The sequence below is a fragment of the Falco cherrug genome, chromosome 1 (assembly GCF_023634085.1).
Source record: "Falco cherrug isolate bFalChe1 chromosome 1, bFalChe1.pri, whole genome shotgun sequence".
Classification (NCBI taxonomy): domain Eukaryota; kingdom Metazoa; phylum Chordata; class Aves; order Falconiformes; family Falconidae; genus Falco; species Falco cherrug.
Genome location: NC_073697.1, coordinates 95073206 through 95087929, shown reverse-complemented (window position 1 = coordinate 95087929; position 14724 = coordinate 95073206).

The window sequence follows — 14724 nt, the reverse complement described above, 5'->3', positions numbered from 1 at the left end:
TCTCTACGAGCTCACTCCCGACAGCATCTTCAGGAGGGAGATCTAGTGCCCATCTAGATGATGGAGCAGACCACAGCATCACACTCTTCCCCCGGGCCATCGCAGACTGCCAAAGCCAAGGAAGTCCCTCAGGCTTTTCCACCTGCCCTGATGGCTCCATGAGAGCCCCAAGCCCAGTGGCTCTGGCCCTCTGCCCTGCTCAGCGAGCTCCTCAAATCAGAGGGGTCACCAGAAAACTGCTGCCTGATCCCCTTGTTTATTTGTTAAAAGAATCATGCATGTTTGGGGATAAAGTGCTGTCAGTTATTTCCCCCCTCTATTTTCTAATGCTCCAGCCTTAGATCAATAAATTCAAAATCATCTAATGAGCACTCAGCCTGTAATTTATTTTTCATAAGTGTTAATCCAATTCCTTCTGAATGTTATGCCTTTGGGACCCTCGCAAATTAGGAAGCTATTCAAGACACTTCCCCGACATTACTTAGGCGGAAAACAACATTAGACTGAAAATAATAATAATGCCAAGCTCTTTCTCTAAAGATGGTTTTCAGAGACCCAAAACATGTTTCATTTTATTTGATCCTCTGCTTTCTCTATTTACTGATGCACCCTGGGGCCCATCCCCAAGCAGTTCACTTCAGCCTTTAATAACCACTATAAAATGAGTCTTGCCAAAAGCCTTGATCTGATGTGGCTTTTATTGTGATCCAAAATAATGCTTATCGGGGGAACAGCTCCTGCCCTAGTTGTTGCGGGCCCGTAAAATACACATGGACTTCAACCCAGGGCTTGCAACGGCTTTTAATTCCTGCTTGCATTGTGGTGACTCTCACCCAGGTTTGGAAAGCAAAGCAGACTTCAGGAAACATGAAGAGATGATTCCAGGTTATTTTAAGCTTAAACCCAAGCAATACCAGAGCTTCTCCAATGACTCCAGAAGGCAAGAGCTGCCCAGACTCAGGGCTTGGTTGGGAAAATCAAAACTGAGATGGGAAAGGGGAAGGAGGGCAGGATGCCAGTGAAGTTTGAGGCCATGCTTCGTCCCTGCCTGCCCCAGCGCAGCCAGCATATGCCCTACAGCATAGACTCATAGAACCATTTAGGTTGGAAAAGACCGTTGAGTCCAAGCATACTCCCAGCTCTGGCTCTGCCAATGCCCCTCTCAGCCCTGTGAAGTCATTTTAGTCAGAAGCCACGGTGCTAAATTGTGTTTCTCCAGCCTCAGGCTCCAGGCGCAACCCCAGCCCTGCCAAGCACATTTTCGGCAGTTCCCCAGTGAAAACCACACTCAGGGGCAGCAGCAAGGGATGCTCCGCACGGGCAGGTGGCACCCAGGGGACCCCAGCTCTGTTCTCCAGGACCGTCCAGCGCAGGTAACCGAGCTGACACAGGGATATCTCCCCAGTTCCTGCTGGACTGCGACCATCAAACAGTTTTACTAAGGCTGATGTATCTTCTGGGGGATTTCACCCTAGTCCTGCCCCATGCACCCAGTGAGCATCCCCCCCTGCTAACAGGGAGGGTGCATTTCCCGTCCTCTGCTGTGGTTCCCAACACATTTTAGGCCCCAGCTGCATGGTCCTTCAGAGAAACTTCAATACCAACACCTTAAAATGTCTCTCTCTCTTCCCCAACAACAACAGGTACTTTTCAGATGCTGTGTATTTGTTCCATTTAAGCGGCAGGTTGCACTGGGAATGGGAGAGAGGGAAACAGATGCTTTTCCCTCATGGTTTGCATAACGCATTTCTCTTTCCACTTACTGTCTTAACATGATGCGCTTGGCCTAAAAAGAGAAAAAAACTTGCAGTAATATTTACAAGCTAACTAGGCAGAGGACTGACTTGAACATCACTGCAATACCAGAAAAGAGCTTGTTGGGCTGGGAGAACTTTAGCTGATTTTCCTTGAAAATCAAAACTGCAACAGGCTGCTGCTGGCTATAGCAGGGAGCTGGAGCTGTCCCCAGGGATCTCAGAGCACAGCCAGGCTCCCAACCTGACCCCCTGCCCACCATTAGCAACCTCACTGGAACCACTTTTCTCCAATTTATAAAATGACTGCTGAGAAAGACAGGGGAAATCGCATCTTCTTTCCCCACAAAAGAACCAGATTTGAATTTCTATGCCATGGGATTAGAGAAAAATTAAAGCTATGCTTGAAAGAAATAACAATTGCATTATATTTAGCAGCACTCCCTTGTACAAACCCCAGTCAAAATGCCATTTCCAATAACACAACAAATCTTACACTACATAAAACTCTGTGCACTGAGGTGTGTGTGGGGAACTGCAACACAGAATAGCTTGCTCCTTCCACGCATTGCTTCATAGCATTGCTATTTTCTGCCTTGCCAGACCTCAGCCCCACACCTCCGAGGCTCAGCAAGCTGTGACGGGTCCCAGGAGCGAGGGACAGAGGCATCTCTGCAGCCCCGAGGAGGTCTCTCACTGTCGCGCTGATTTACCGTGTGGCAGGTGGTGGGAGCACTCTGTGCCAGCAGATCATCATCCCCTCCATCGCCCCAGTTATCCATCAGCCAGCAGCTCGCTTTCGGAGCACTGGTTCCCTGTCACTCAGGAATTATAGATCTACCCAGCAAAGTCGCAGGGAAATAATTGTTTGTTTGCTGCTCAGCCCTCTGAAACTCAAGGAGAAAATGAGATTTCGCCTGCTTGCTTCAGATCATGGGGTTTTCTTCCCTGCCGTGCTTATTTCAAAATCCCCACTCCTTCCATTCTGCTGCCAAAGTAGTGCAGGGAGCTCCCAGCAGCATTACAACCAGCACCCCTGGGTCTGGGGGATCAGCCTGTCGGCTGGCTGCCAGCACAGCTCAGCACCAGGGAGGGCTTTGATGAGCCCAAGGGGGGGAAATTTCCACCCTACTTCAGACCAAATCTTAGAGATGGTACCCACAGAGAGGCGGATTTGCAAAGCCTCACGACTTCAAACACAGTTTTAAATAGTGCCTGGACAAGAAGCACGCTCCAGACAAATAGAGATGTTGTTCCACTGGATACATTTAATCTCATTAACCCAGGAGCTGTTTGTGTGGTTTTGTTCAATTGCCGCGGAGCAGGGAACCCAGCCACAGCAGCAGTTATGCACAGAGGCCGGCAGGGAAGCTGCATTCAAACACAGCTGAGATCAACCTGTCCGCTTTTACTGCCCCCTCAAGCAACCAAACCACTGCAAAATTAATTACCCCTAGCAAATCAGTGTTTCTTTGGAATGAGGCAAGAAGCTCTCAGAACGGCCGACTCCTGGGGCAGGCGCTGCTTGGCACGGCCAGACGGCTGCTTCTGTGGCGTCTGGGTCACAGCGCTGCCCACGGCACGAGCACACAACCCCATGCGGCTTCGTGCAAAATACAGCAACGATTTATTGGCTCTCCTGCTCTGCAATTCTTGCCCTGCCAACCTCCTCTCCTCCTCAAGAAGAGCAGAAGCAAGGACAAGGGAAGGAGCTGGAAAAAGATTTTGATTTCAGGGGAAGGGGGAAGACAGAAAGCGCAGGGGCAGCTCCAGCACTGCAGAAACCAGGATTTACAGCCCTCTGCCACAGCCTTTCGCACCCATATTGTGCCTCTACCCAGTCCAATTTAATTTAATTGATTTCTTCAAATGAGCAGCCGCCTGAATTGAGAGCCTTTTTTACGCTAGGATCTTTCGAGCAACAGCACCAATAGATGCCAGCATGGAGGACGTGTGCATGACCCTCACGGCAGCCAGGGTGAGACAAAGGTGGAGCCCATCTCTGCTAGAACTTGTTCTCCCTCCACAACAAAATATACCATCTTTTAACTCCTCTGAGGCGTTTCCTGATGCCAGCCGACAGCTCCCCCATCACATCTCTTCGGCCCTATGCAGATGCCAGGGCTCAGACCCCAAGTCACTTGGAGCACTGAGCGACAGAGAGAATCTTCAAACCCAGGTGTGACTCCTTGGTCAGCAAAAGGCAAACTTGGGTGCTCGGTGGCATCCTGCAAGGGCTGAGTGCGGCAGGGACAGGACAGAGCTCCCCACAGACCCTGCTGACACCAAAAAGCAGGCAGAAGCCCTCTGGCTCAACTCCTGACCATGCTGGGGAGGCTAAAGCAAGAGAGGGTTCAGCATCATCACAGCTTTACAAAATGGCTTCTGTGCATGAGCTGCAGGCCTGCTGCTTTTCCCGCCCCTACCTGCTTCCTTATTCAGTCTCTAGATGTCTTGCCTGCTAAAAAAGACACTTTAAAGCAAAAAAAAAACCCCAACAACAAAACAAAACAAAAAAAACAACCAAAAAACCCCCCACAACCCTAAACTTGATTCCAGATGGTCTGGAGGAAAACTCACATAATTTGCCAAAAAGCTAGGATTTTGCTTTCTCAGTCCTGAATTTCAAGCTCTGAAAGGTTAGACCTCCCATAGCGACAACTGCAGTGCATTCTACTCTTTTCTCATCGTTATATTCACAACATTTGCAATTCCAGCTCATTACACAAACCCAAGACTACTGCGCTCTTGTCAAATCCACTCACTGCTTCTGCTTGCTGCCTCTTTTCAAGCAGAGACCACGTACCCAGGGCAGGCAAGGAGGCTGGGGCTGTGGCAGAGCACTCTGCACCAGCTGAATTCTGTCCCAGCTTCACAGCTGTGTGATCAGAATCTGTCCTCTCACCACCCCAGGCTTCACCTGCCCCACCTGAAAAGGCAGGTGAAGGAGAAGGAGACACATCCCAAGGAGCTGATTAGCTGATGTCTGAATAACACCAAGATCTTTATTGCAGAGCAGGAGGAAAGAGCAGGTCAAGCGCTTTCTCCAGCTTCAGCATTACTGAGCCACAGTCGTGCTGGAGGGAGCCCACTGGGACAGGTCTCGGCCAGCCCAGCCCACCTCCTGTTTCCAGCAACTCTGCCCCTGAATCCCCCTTCTCTGCTGTCTGGATCTGAACTCCCCTCCAGCGCACGAACAAACCTAAGCCACTTTGGTCTGTGTAAGAGTAACTGCTTGCAAGAGCTCTGCTCCAGGGCCACAGCTGGATGGATGCCTTATCAGCACAAGCTTCTTGAGATTCAGAGTATTTTTCACTTCTTTCCCAACTGGAAATATTCAAGAACCTCCTTTCAGGTGCTCCAGCTGCATTCCTGGATCTTCGAAACACTACTGGGGTGGAGAGACCTGAATCAGAAATGACATCTCACAAACATCAAATGCTCCTGCCAGATCTTTTTGGCATCTTCTCCCAAAGCTGGGCACCATGAGCACAGCTGTACTGGAAGGCCAGCCCACCAGTTCATTTACTTTGAGGGAAACCGCTCCTACAAAGTGTTCACAACAACCACCTAGCATTTTCTCTGCTCTATAGAATACCAATAAAGAGCCCTGTTAGATATGAGACAAGTCACTGGTTTGGCTTTAGCAACTGCTGTGTTATTGTGACCTCTCGTACAACACTCCTACAAACAGCCCTGACCAGGCACGCTCTGGTCTCAGGGACAGAGAACTGGGAACGTTACAAGCTGCAGGACCTGCTCCTGCAGGGCTCCTGGCACCTGAGAAATTATCTCTGTACTCCCCGAGTGGAGATGAGGTCTAAGAGCAATTTCCCCACCATACCCATACCCCATGCTGGGCACAGCTTGTCTCCCTCTCAACACTTCACATAAGAGGTGAGCGAGAGAAGACTGAAGAGACACTGAAATAAATAGCACAGCCCAGTTCTGATGTCGGCTTCAGGCTTTGAGGACAAACGAAGGTTTAGAAGTAACTTTTGCACGCTGGAGGGAAGCTGGTCAAAGAGCCGCTGGCTGGAAGGAGCCCGTTTATGGCCAGCATTGTGTAATCCCAGAGCACGCTGCCGAACATGCCATAGCAGCAAGGGCTAGAAGAGCATCTCATGGCAGATAGCTGCTGGGAAGAGCCCAGCAGAAAGACACATTGGAAACGCAAAGGATGTACCTCAGCCGCTAGGCAGAACACTTGCTGCACGCTCCCAGAGAATCCTGAGCTCTGGTGTTAAAGCATTTACAAAAGGTTGCAAAGAGCTGCTCTAATTGTTCATCCTGGTGAAATACAGGGAAAATAAACTTTTAGAAATCAAAGGCTAATGCATGAAGCAGATGTGCCAGAAATGATAAGGCAAAGCAAGGCTTTTAGAAACCAAATTTCAGCTTTGCACAGATTAGACATTAAAATGAACTCAATTTCATGCCATATGCAAATCTTTACCAGCTGTCAGCTCTGTAGTCACTAGAGACTAAATGTAATAACTAAACAAGAACAAAAACGCAGCAAAGATTGCGTTCTGCACAAGCCTGGTTATTAGCAGGCTCATGCTCTGGGAAGTCAGGGACCCTGCCCAGCCTACTGCCCATGGCTGGCGAGGCACATAACCCAAACGTCAGCAGAAGCCTCAATTAAACGTCTGCAAATAAAGTAACTATAAAAGATGGGGCTACTATATACTCCTGACATTCAAGGGTTCCCAGGCAAGCCGATGTTTTCTGCACGATCTGTCACTAATTTGGTAGCTGGACTAACGAGTGACCAGCCCTCCCAGAGCAGAGGCCAGGTAAGCACCAGACATCTTCCCTGAGCACAGCTCAGTGGGACAGCAAAGGGACACCTCCATCCAGACTTTTCTCTTCCTTGGCAGCCCTGGATATATGACACAGATGCACCATCAGCCACGAGTGCACGAATGGAGAAACATTCCCGTTTCCCTCTAGAGTAAAAAGTCCTTGAACGCTGATCCCCACCAAAGTAGAGAGCATCATCCTGGCTGAGCAGCACCGCTGGCTGAACTACAGTCCCGTCCCCAGAGGAGCTGCACTGAATCATGACCCAGCACTGGCCATTTACCGAAACATTCAGCAAACATCAGCTCCACTGAAGTAATTCCACATAGCTCCTAGCTCTTGCCTGAAGCCCTTTGCCATTTCTCCCAGACATTGCAATCTTAGAATTGCTTCCAAAATGGACAGATCTCTGAGAAAAGGGCAGCACCTCGCCACTCTGTGCGAAGGCAGGATGCCGACCCAGCCAGCAAAAGCAACAGATGTGCCACCACTTTCAGCACCTGAACTGCATCCAGCTGCCAACACCATGCGCTGGGGTCTAGGCTCACCTGGCAGTAGCTGATCATTAGCTAAAACCAGCACAGATGTAAGCTGCAGCTTCTGGACACTAGTGAAAGGCAGGTGAGGAAAGAGCAGCAAGCCAGAGCTCACCCTGACAATCCCTCACTGTGGGGAGCTGCGCTGGGGGAACAGCATGCAGAGGGACACAGGCACGAGATTCTAGTACCAGAAAGCAGGTAACAAGTTGGCTATGAGGCAAGGAACTGTAACAGCAGCACTTCATCAGAAAGGCTTCCTCATCGCTGAGACAGCGCAGGGGTTTAGACAAATCACCTGAGCTGACAAGACAAGGCACGAGCCCATCTCCCCGTGCCCTAGCTGCGCTGTATTTATTTCCACGGTGCCTGCACTGCATTCCTGGGGAAAGGCGCAGCTCAGTCCTCTCCACCAGCACACTGCACCCACATCCCACAGGATGAGGGCCAGACAGAGCTGGCACATCAGCACACCACGCTCAGCTTTTCCCATCCCTTCCCCGAGCCCGAATGGGAGCCTGCCGCAGCCCACCCCAGCATCACCCCTTTTGGGAAGAGGCGGCCAGGGCACAGGAACGGACAGCACAGCAAGCAGCTGCCACGCGATGCTGAGCGCTTGCAAAAGCTGCTTGCGGTGCTTGCCCTACATACCAGCGCAGAGAGAGATTTACACGCAGCTCCTGTTCCAGCTCAACCTCTTCCTGTTGAAAGCCATAAAGCCCAATGGAGGAGATTTAACATTCCATCTCCAAAGTAATTAAATCCAGCCATATAAAGTGAATTGTTTAACAACTCGAGTTTTGCAGAGCGCTGGAGGAACCTGATAAAGATGGAGTTAGACTACTGGTAATAAACAGGGGCTGTTCTCCGCACTGTTACCGGCAGGGGGGAGAGGGGAGCCCGAGTTTTAATTTGGCAGAATTTCAGAGGACACATTTTATTTAGCAGCATGCAGGAAAATTAACAGAGCACCATGGAAAGCCATGAACTACACATGCTCTTTCTCCATATTTCCAAGAGGACTCTCGAGTCAGCATCTGAGCTCTGCTGACAGGAGCACAGATTGCTTTGCAAATCCATTTCTTCCAACTCTTGCCTTGTTTCTGAGCGTAGGTGCTCAGAAAACAGTTGTGTGGAGCTCCTGAGATCAGATCTCTACATCAGCATTACTAACCACAGAGGTGCTTGATGCTTTAATAAAGGATCATCCACCTGCTTTGGTTTGTGTTTTTAACAATCAGCACATATAAAGAGCCATTTTAATATCTCAGGCTCTGGGAGCCTCTGGAAACTTAGATCCATGGAGAAGCAAAGCCAGAGTGGCCAGCTTCTGTTCCTGAGCCTCTGCTTCCCTTCCTGGGATTTAGGAACTTAAATAGCTCTTAAAGACTGCAGTCAGGGAGCATCCCTGTCATCAAGCACCGCCCAGGGCAGTCCTGGCTGACCAGAGACCCTCACAGTCAGTCCACACTGACCAAAAGACTGAAATGATGGAAATCAGCCCAGGACTGGGACCCGCTGGCCAAGGCTCACTCGCAGCCCCCCGAGCATCCCCCAGCACTACTGCCAGGACACATCGCTGCCTCCCCAGCATTGTTGCACTGTCTGCAGTTGCCATGGTGACTGAGCATCCTCCCCTCTCCCGGCATCTTTAAGTACGTCCCCCTTTTCAGCAGCCACCCCCCCGGCTGCATCCTGTGCCCGGGGCTCTGGCAGGCAGCAGGAGGACATCCTGGTCCCCCAAGCCAAAGCAGGCAGGATGGAGACAGCAGGGAGACAGCCGCCTGTGAGGAAGTGCCTCCGGCCAGACAACATCGCTGCCTCCATTCTCAGCTGCCAAAGGCCTCCCGTCGCTGAGCATCACCAAGAAAAATAGAAAATAAAGACAAGAGTAATAAGGACTTGTCATTCCCAGATCTAAAAAGGGTGAGTTTTTAAAATGAAGTCCAAGAAGGGAAGAACTTGAGGACATCTAAGACTAGAAGAGGCTCTCTGTCCTCAGAGCACCACAGTGCACTGCCCGTGGCCTCCAGGGCCACCACTGCCTCCAGCCCCACTACAGCCGATGGCACTGGCATCTCCCTGGGCACACACACAGGCCCCAGAGACACCAGCAGTGCCAGCTTCATGCTCCCCACCCACAGGAGGGATCACCTTCGGCCACGTCTGTCCCACCATCGCATCAGCAAGGAGAAGTGCCACCTCCGAGTTTGACAAGCTGTTGCCTTGCCATCCCAAATCTCTGTGGGATACCAGCTAAGCTCTGACAGCTGTCAGTACCTTAGCAGGAGGCGAGCTGAGAATCTTACAAGGTAGAATAGCTCCTTTTGTAATCTGCTCCTACAGAACACCTACCCTCTTGCCTGGTTTAGTCCTTCTTGTCCTCGATTGCCCTGGAGACAGCAAGCATGCAGAGTTTTAACTATTAAACAATGCATCTTGCAAATGCATCCCCAGTAAGCGTGGCGGCTGGAAGAGGTCTCTGCTGCGGCACGGACAGCTCTCCACCCTTCTCTGCCAGGCTGCGCTGCGAGCGCTGCCCTGATCTGGCTGCTCCTCTGGCACCTGGAAAGGACCAGGAGGTTGTTTTCACCCCTGGCTGGCTATTGGGAAGCTGTTCATCCTTCTGCTGTCTCCTAAGCAGGTTTCTGTGCTCCCCGACACTCAGTCAGAGACCGATTAAGCTCTGTGTAGCGTGCCAGGAGGACAGACAGCAGGAGCACGCACCTACATAGACACTGACACTAAATCCCTCTTAACTAGCATTGCTTTTGTTGCATTTTTAGCTGAACCCCCCCCTTCACTCAGCCAGAGGAGCAGGGACGTAGAAGCAAGAGATTAACTGAGCATCTTACCCCAGAAGGCCTCATTATCCCAGGAGGTCTCCACTGCTTCCTGGAATCAATTAAATGGACAGGAGTTGGGGATACCTGGCACTTCACAGGATCAAAACCCAGAGAGGAGACTGTGGGAGGCAATTTCCCTTCTGTTATTGACATGCAAATCATCGCTGCAGTAGCTCATGGGTTTAATATATTTCCAGATTGCCTGGTGTGGAGTCACATTAGTCAAGTATATGTGGCAGTTAGTCCAAAATTACTCTTATTATAGTCAGCGTTTCCACCTCAGCTTCAAGGACAGGCTGGAGATGTGTGTGCAGCCACTTGCCTTACCCCTCTCCCAGGTCCCCCCTGAGGCAGGGCTCCCACAGAGTTTGGGGACTGCAACTAAGTGGCCAAGAAGTCCCTAGCGAGGCTTGGAGTTAGAAACAGATCCTTGAGTTCCCCAAGAAACATCCTTTTCAACCTTGGGAACACAGATGACTGCAGCTTCCATAAAGCTGACGTTTCTTACTCCAAGGCAGGACAGCCAGCAAGAACAGGAACTGCCACAAGAAACAATGTTTTCTCCCACAAAATATATTGGGATTTTTCCAAGATTTTTCACATTTGCTCCCCATTCTTCATAGCTCCCAGCACCATGGCTGAAAACTTTTCACAAATACTAGAAGAGGGAGGTGTTCCAAGTGCTGCCATTTCCACCTCTGTCCCTGCCCAGGGACAGGACCAGCCCAGCAGCATTTCCCACTCCCTTTGGACAGCTATTTCTGTGCCCCACTGCCTTCCAGACCTTCAAACCAGTAGCAATGCACGCCTGATTGGGAAACTGTGCTGATCACAAGTACAATAATGAAAGAGCTTTTCTTCCACACAGATGGGACTCCTTATTCCCTTCTTCCCTCTAAATTGCATTCCTCATTATACCCAGACATTGCAGAGTGGCTTTGCTTGGGACCTGCTGGTTGAAACAAGCTTACTGGTCTGATGTTAGAACAGCTCAGTCCTGGCTTAGCTGAATTAACGTCGCACTCAGCTGCAGCACTGCTTTGTGAGTTCTCCTTTTGTCCATTTATTCCCAGTGCCGCAAACCAATCTGTCTGAGAAGCATATTCCTCATTATTTGTTGAGAGCCAACAAAGCCCTCTGTTCCTGCACCCTCTCAGAGCTTTGTTTTCAGCTATCTATTCAGTCTTCTGTTTGTGCTTCTCAATGTTTGCACTAAGAGCTTTAAATCGCTCACTTAGCCTTGAACCCCCTCACTCAGTGTCTTTGGTTTGCAGCTAGAACTAATCACCACAGTGCAATCTAGCCTTTGCTTTTTGCTTACCCTTCTATTTTCTCTTTAATTAAAAATCCCTTTGGTCTTGCACTTGGATCCGTGACGTGGTTTCCATTTGCCTTGCAAACAGTACAGCCAAAAATGTCAAAACCGTTTTTCACAACAACCTTGCTTTGACCTGGGTGACAGCTTTACCACCAGGCATTCGATCTCTTACTTGCCCATCTGTTCATTGATTAAAATCCCACACTTCAACATTCAATCCTGTCTCTGCACCCAATAGCTTCTCCTGACAACAAGACCCTCATACAGACAAGGAGCCTTTCCCAAGAGATGTTCCTCAAGCAGATCACCACCTCCTCATTGCCTCCGTTTAACTCAACAACTCAAGGGCAGCCAGTTGCCAGCAAGCCCCAGTGATACCGCTCAAGAACGCAGGAAATAAAAGAGATGAAACTCAGGCAGGGACAGGGGTGGGACGACACAAAAAAAAGCATGGCAAGGGTTGTGGGGATGCTGTGCCTGAAGCACTGCACCTCCAAATGCTCTGCAGCACAGCTGGACTGGAGCAAGGGCAGACAAGCTCTCCCTTCTGCAAAGATTTGGTGGGGTTTTTTACCCTTAACATGCAGCCCAGGAAAGCCAGAAAGAAACCACCAACACTTTTGCCTTATCACATCTTCTAAATTTATATCAAGTAAGATTACCACAAGGATCAGCCTAACAGCCACCATCAGACACAGCACTGTGCAAGCTTCAGAGAAACGCAAGGTCTGTGCCACCAGCCACCGTTACACCTCATCAGCAATAGATCCCAAAAACCTCCTCAGCACACAGAAAGGCGATTTTTATCCCAGTACAAACAGTTCCAAAAGGAAGCCAAAGCCTTACTCAACCTTCAAGTATGTCTGATCACTGCCTCTAAAGGCAGAAGGTATAAAGGTCCAGGAGAAAGACTGCAGCACACTGGGAGGTTTCTACAGAGCGGCGAAATGAGTCAGTGCCATCTACCGGCTGTGGGGACCTGTCTGCTTCCACATTCACCGGATTCAGCCTCAAATACTAACTAATAAGAACCAGCCTCTTACAAGTCTTCCCCCATGACACAATTGTAATGCCTCCAGCCTCCCCCTGCAACGCCATAAGCGACAGCGCTCTTTCAAATGTAAATTCCTTCTGGAAATTAAGGGTCTATACAGAGCCCTTTGGCGCAACCATGGCTCCAGACACATCTGTGTCCAGCCATGCCAAGAGCTGCCAGGGAGCCCCAGCAGGCCAACTCAGGGCTAGGGCTCCAGCATTTCACAGCCCAGCTCTTTCCTACCATCTGCACTGGGAACTTCCTTCACTACCCCTGACAAAATCATGAATAATTATGATGTATGATAGACCAGCAATGGCAACCCTTGAGCTGGCCTGGATCCACGCTGAGGAAAAGCTGTGGAAATGCCAAGCGTCAGCAGTACTGCCAGCATCTCCAAGGGACAGTGTGGCTCTGTTGGCTTCTAGCACAGCAGTCACAAAGAAGTACTGCTCCAAGGCTACTGAGAGGCGTCAAAGCTGGGATGAGATGCCAGACATTCCTGGCTATCAGTGTTCTCCTCTGCTGGATCACATTTAATTGGTGAACAGATTCTAAATATGCTTCTTACCGTTTTTAAAAGGAAAATACATCATCATTCTCTAATTATTCCGTAATTAGGTTTGGGTGCCATATCACTGGCACCGAGGAAAATACACATTTCTGTCAAAGCTTCCTCTTGGAGGGCAGATAGATTTGCTCATCCTTCAAGTGCTAATTATCCCCCAAACTTATCTTTCATAATTAACAGGCTCTGGCAGGCTCCAAATGGCTGGAGGACACAGTATTTCTGTGCTGCAGGGATTGCCTTGGGCTCCATGTGCTGCTGAATGGTCTCAGAGCTGAGGTTCTGTCAGTCTCTTTTTAGGGACACTGGTCGAACAGAGTTCATCAAGCTGCTTTTGTCAGTCCTGGTAAAATCAATGAACACCCGAGAGAATCCCAGCACTGAAAGAGTGGTTACTGCCTTTCCCATTGAAAACAAGCAAGAAAAGGAAGACTGTCTCTGGAAACATGGAAACCTCCATGCAAGACAACATGATTTGCAGAGGAAGCACAACGATGTAGGAACAGCATAAAGCTAAAAACTGGATCAGGACACTGTGCACAGACAGCATCCATACTATGCAACAGCGTGCCCCATGCTATGCTCTTACTTAAGTACTGGCAGTGTGTTCCTTCATCACTCGGGCACAAAGGCACTTTGCGCTCATTGTTGGAAGTCCACCATGCAGAGAGACCACTCAACCAGCAGTTCCTCTGAAAGGTTTAGTTTCAAATCCCCATTGGGGAAAGGGACCCTTGGTGCATTCCCAACAGGAGCGAGGGAAATTCAAGGATGCGAGGGACAGCATCTGAGGAGGACAGAATATTGCATTTGTGCTCAGAACATCAGGAGGAATCTCAGAGCTGGCTCCTCTCTGAGGTGTCACAACGGACAGCCTGTGCAGAGGCAGACACATGGGCAGGCGTTAGGGCATATTTTGGGCCTGAATTTCTCTTCCCAAACGCAGTACTTGCTTTCTTCAACTTCATGTTTACAAATATTAATTCTACCACAGTAATTTAAACCCGCTCCTTTTCCTTCTTAAGTTATAGCCAACAAACCCAACCTGGATTCACGAGCAAGTTTTAAATGCATTCTTTACTCCTCCACTTCAGGCAGCGCTTTAACAGCAAGCAAAAGCAGAAAGGACAGATGCTGGTAAAGCCTCCCTCTGTAACACCCCACAGCAAGAAAAGCCACCGCAGCTGAAGAAGGCTGTTGGAGGCTGTGCTGCAGGGAAGCACGGTGCGCGCTGTCTGCTGACAAGCAATCCAGGCCCATCTTCCTTAGCATTCCTCTGGGAGAGTTGTGCGGGAGAGCTCCAAACCCTCACAACACAACAGCTGGATTTACTGTAACTGCTTTTTCACTATTGTCAGCTATAAAGAAGAAAAACAGTTTAAACTGCCACAATTTACGTCTGACAAGCCAGGTTATTTTTTATTTTTCCCTGCCAGTGATGATTTGCTGTATAAGCATGTGATAGAAAACCATCTTATCATCTTGCTAATACTAAAATCTGAAAGTTACCTGCAGTTCCCTAAAACACTCTCTTTTCTTTCAGCTTCTGGCAAATGCTTCCCCATTCCTGGTCTCCAGCAGAGAGGCACAGCTCTGCTGCACAGCACCAAGGTACAGAGCTTACTGACACACTCTGCTGTCTGAAGGCAAAAAATAAAGGTCATTTTTTCAGAAAGGCCAGAGATATGCAACAAGAACACTTCTATCAAACAGATTATATGGTTTTTACCGTGCAAATACACAAGCTGTGAGCACTGAGAATGACTTCCTGCACTCCCCACACCACCTGGCCCCAACAGAGCCCCGCTGGTGGAAGCTCCTGGCCAGGCACTGAGGGGGCCGCACCAGCCAGGCAGCTGC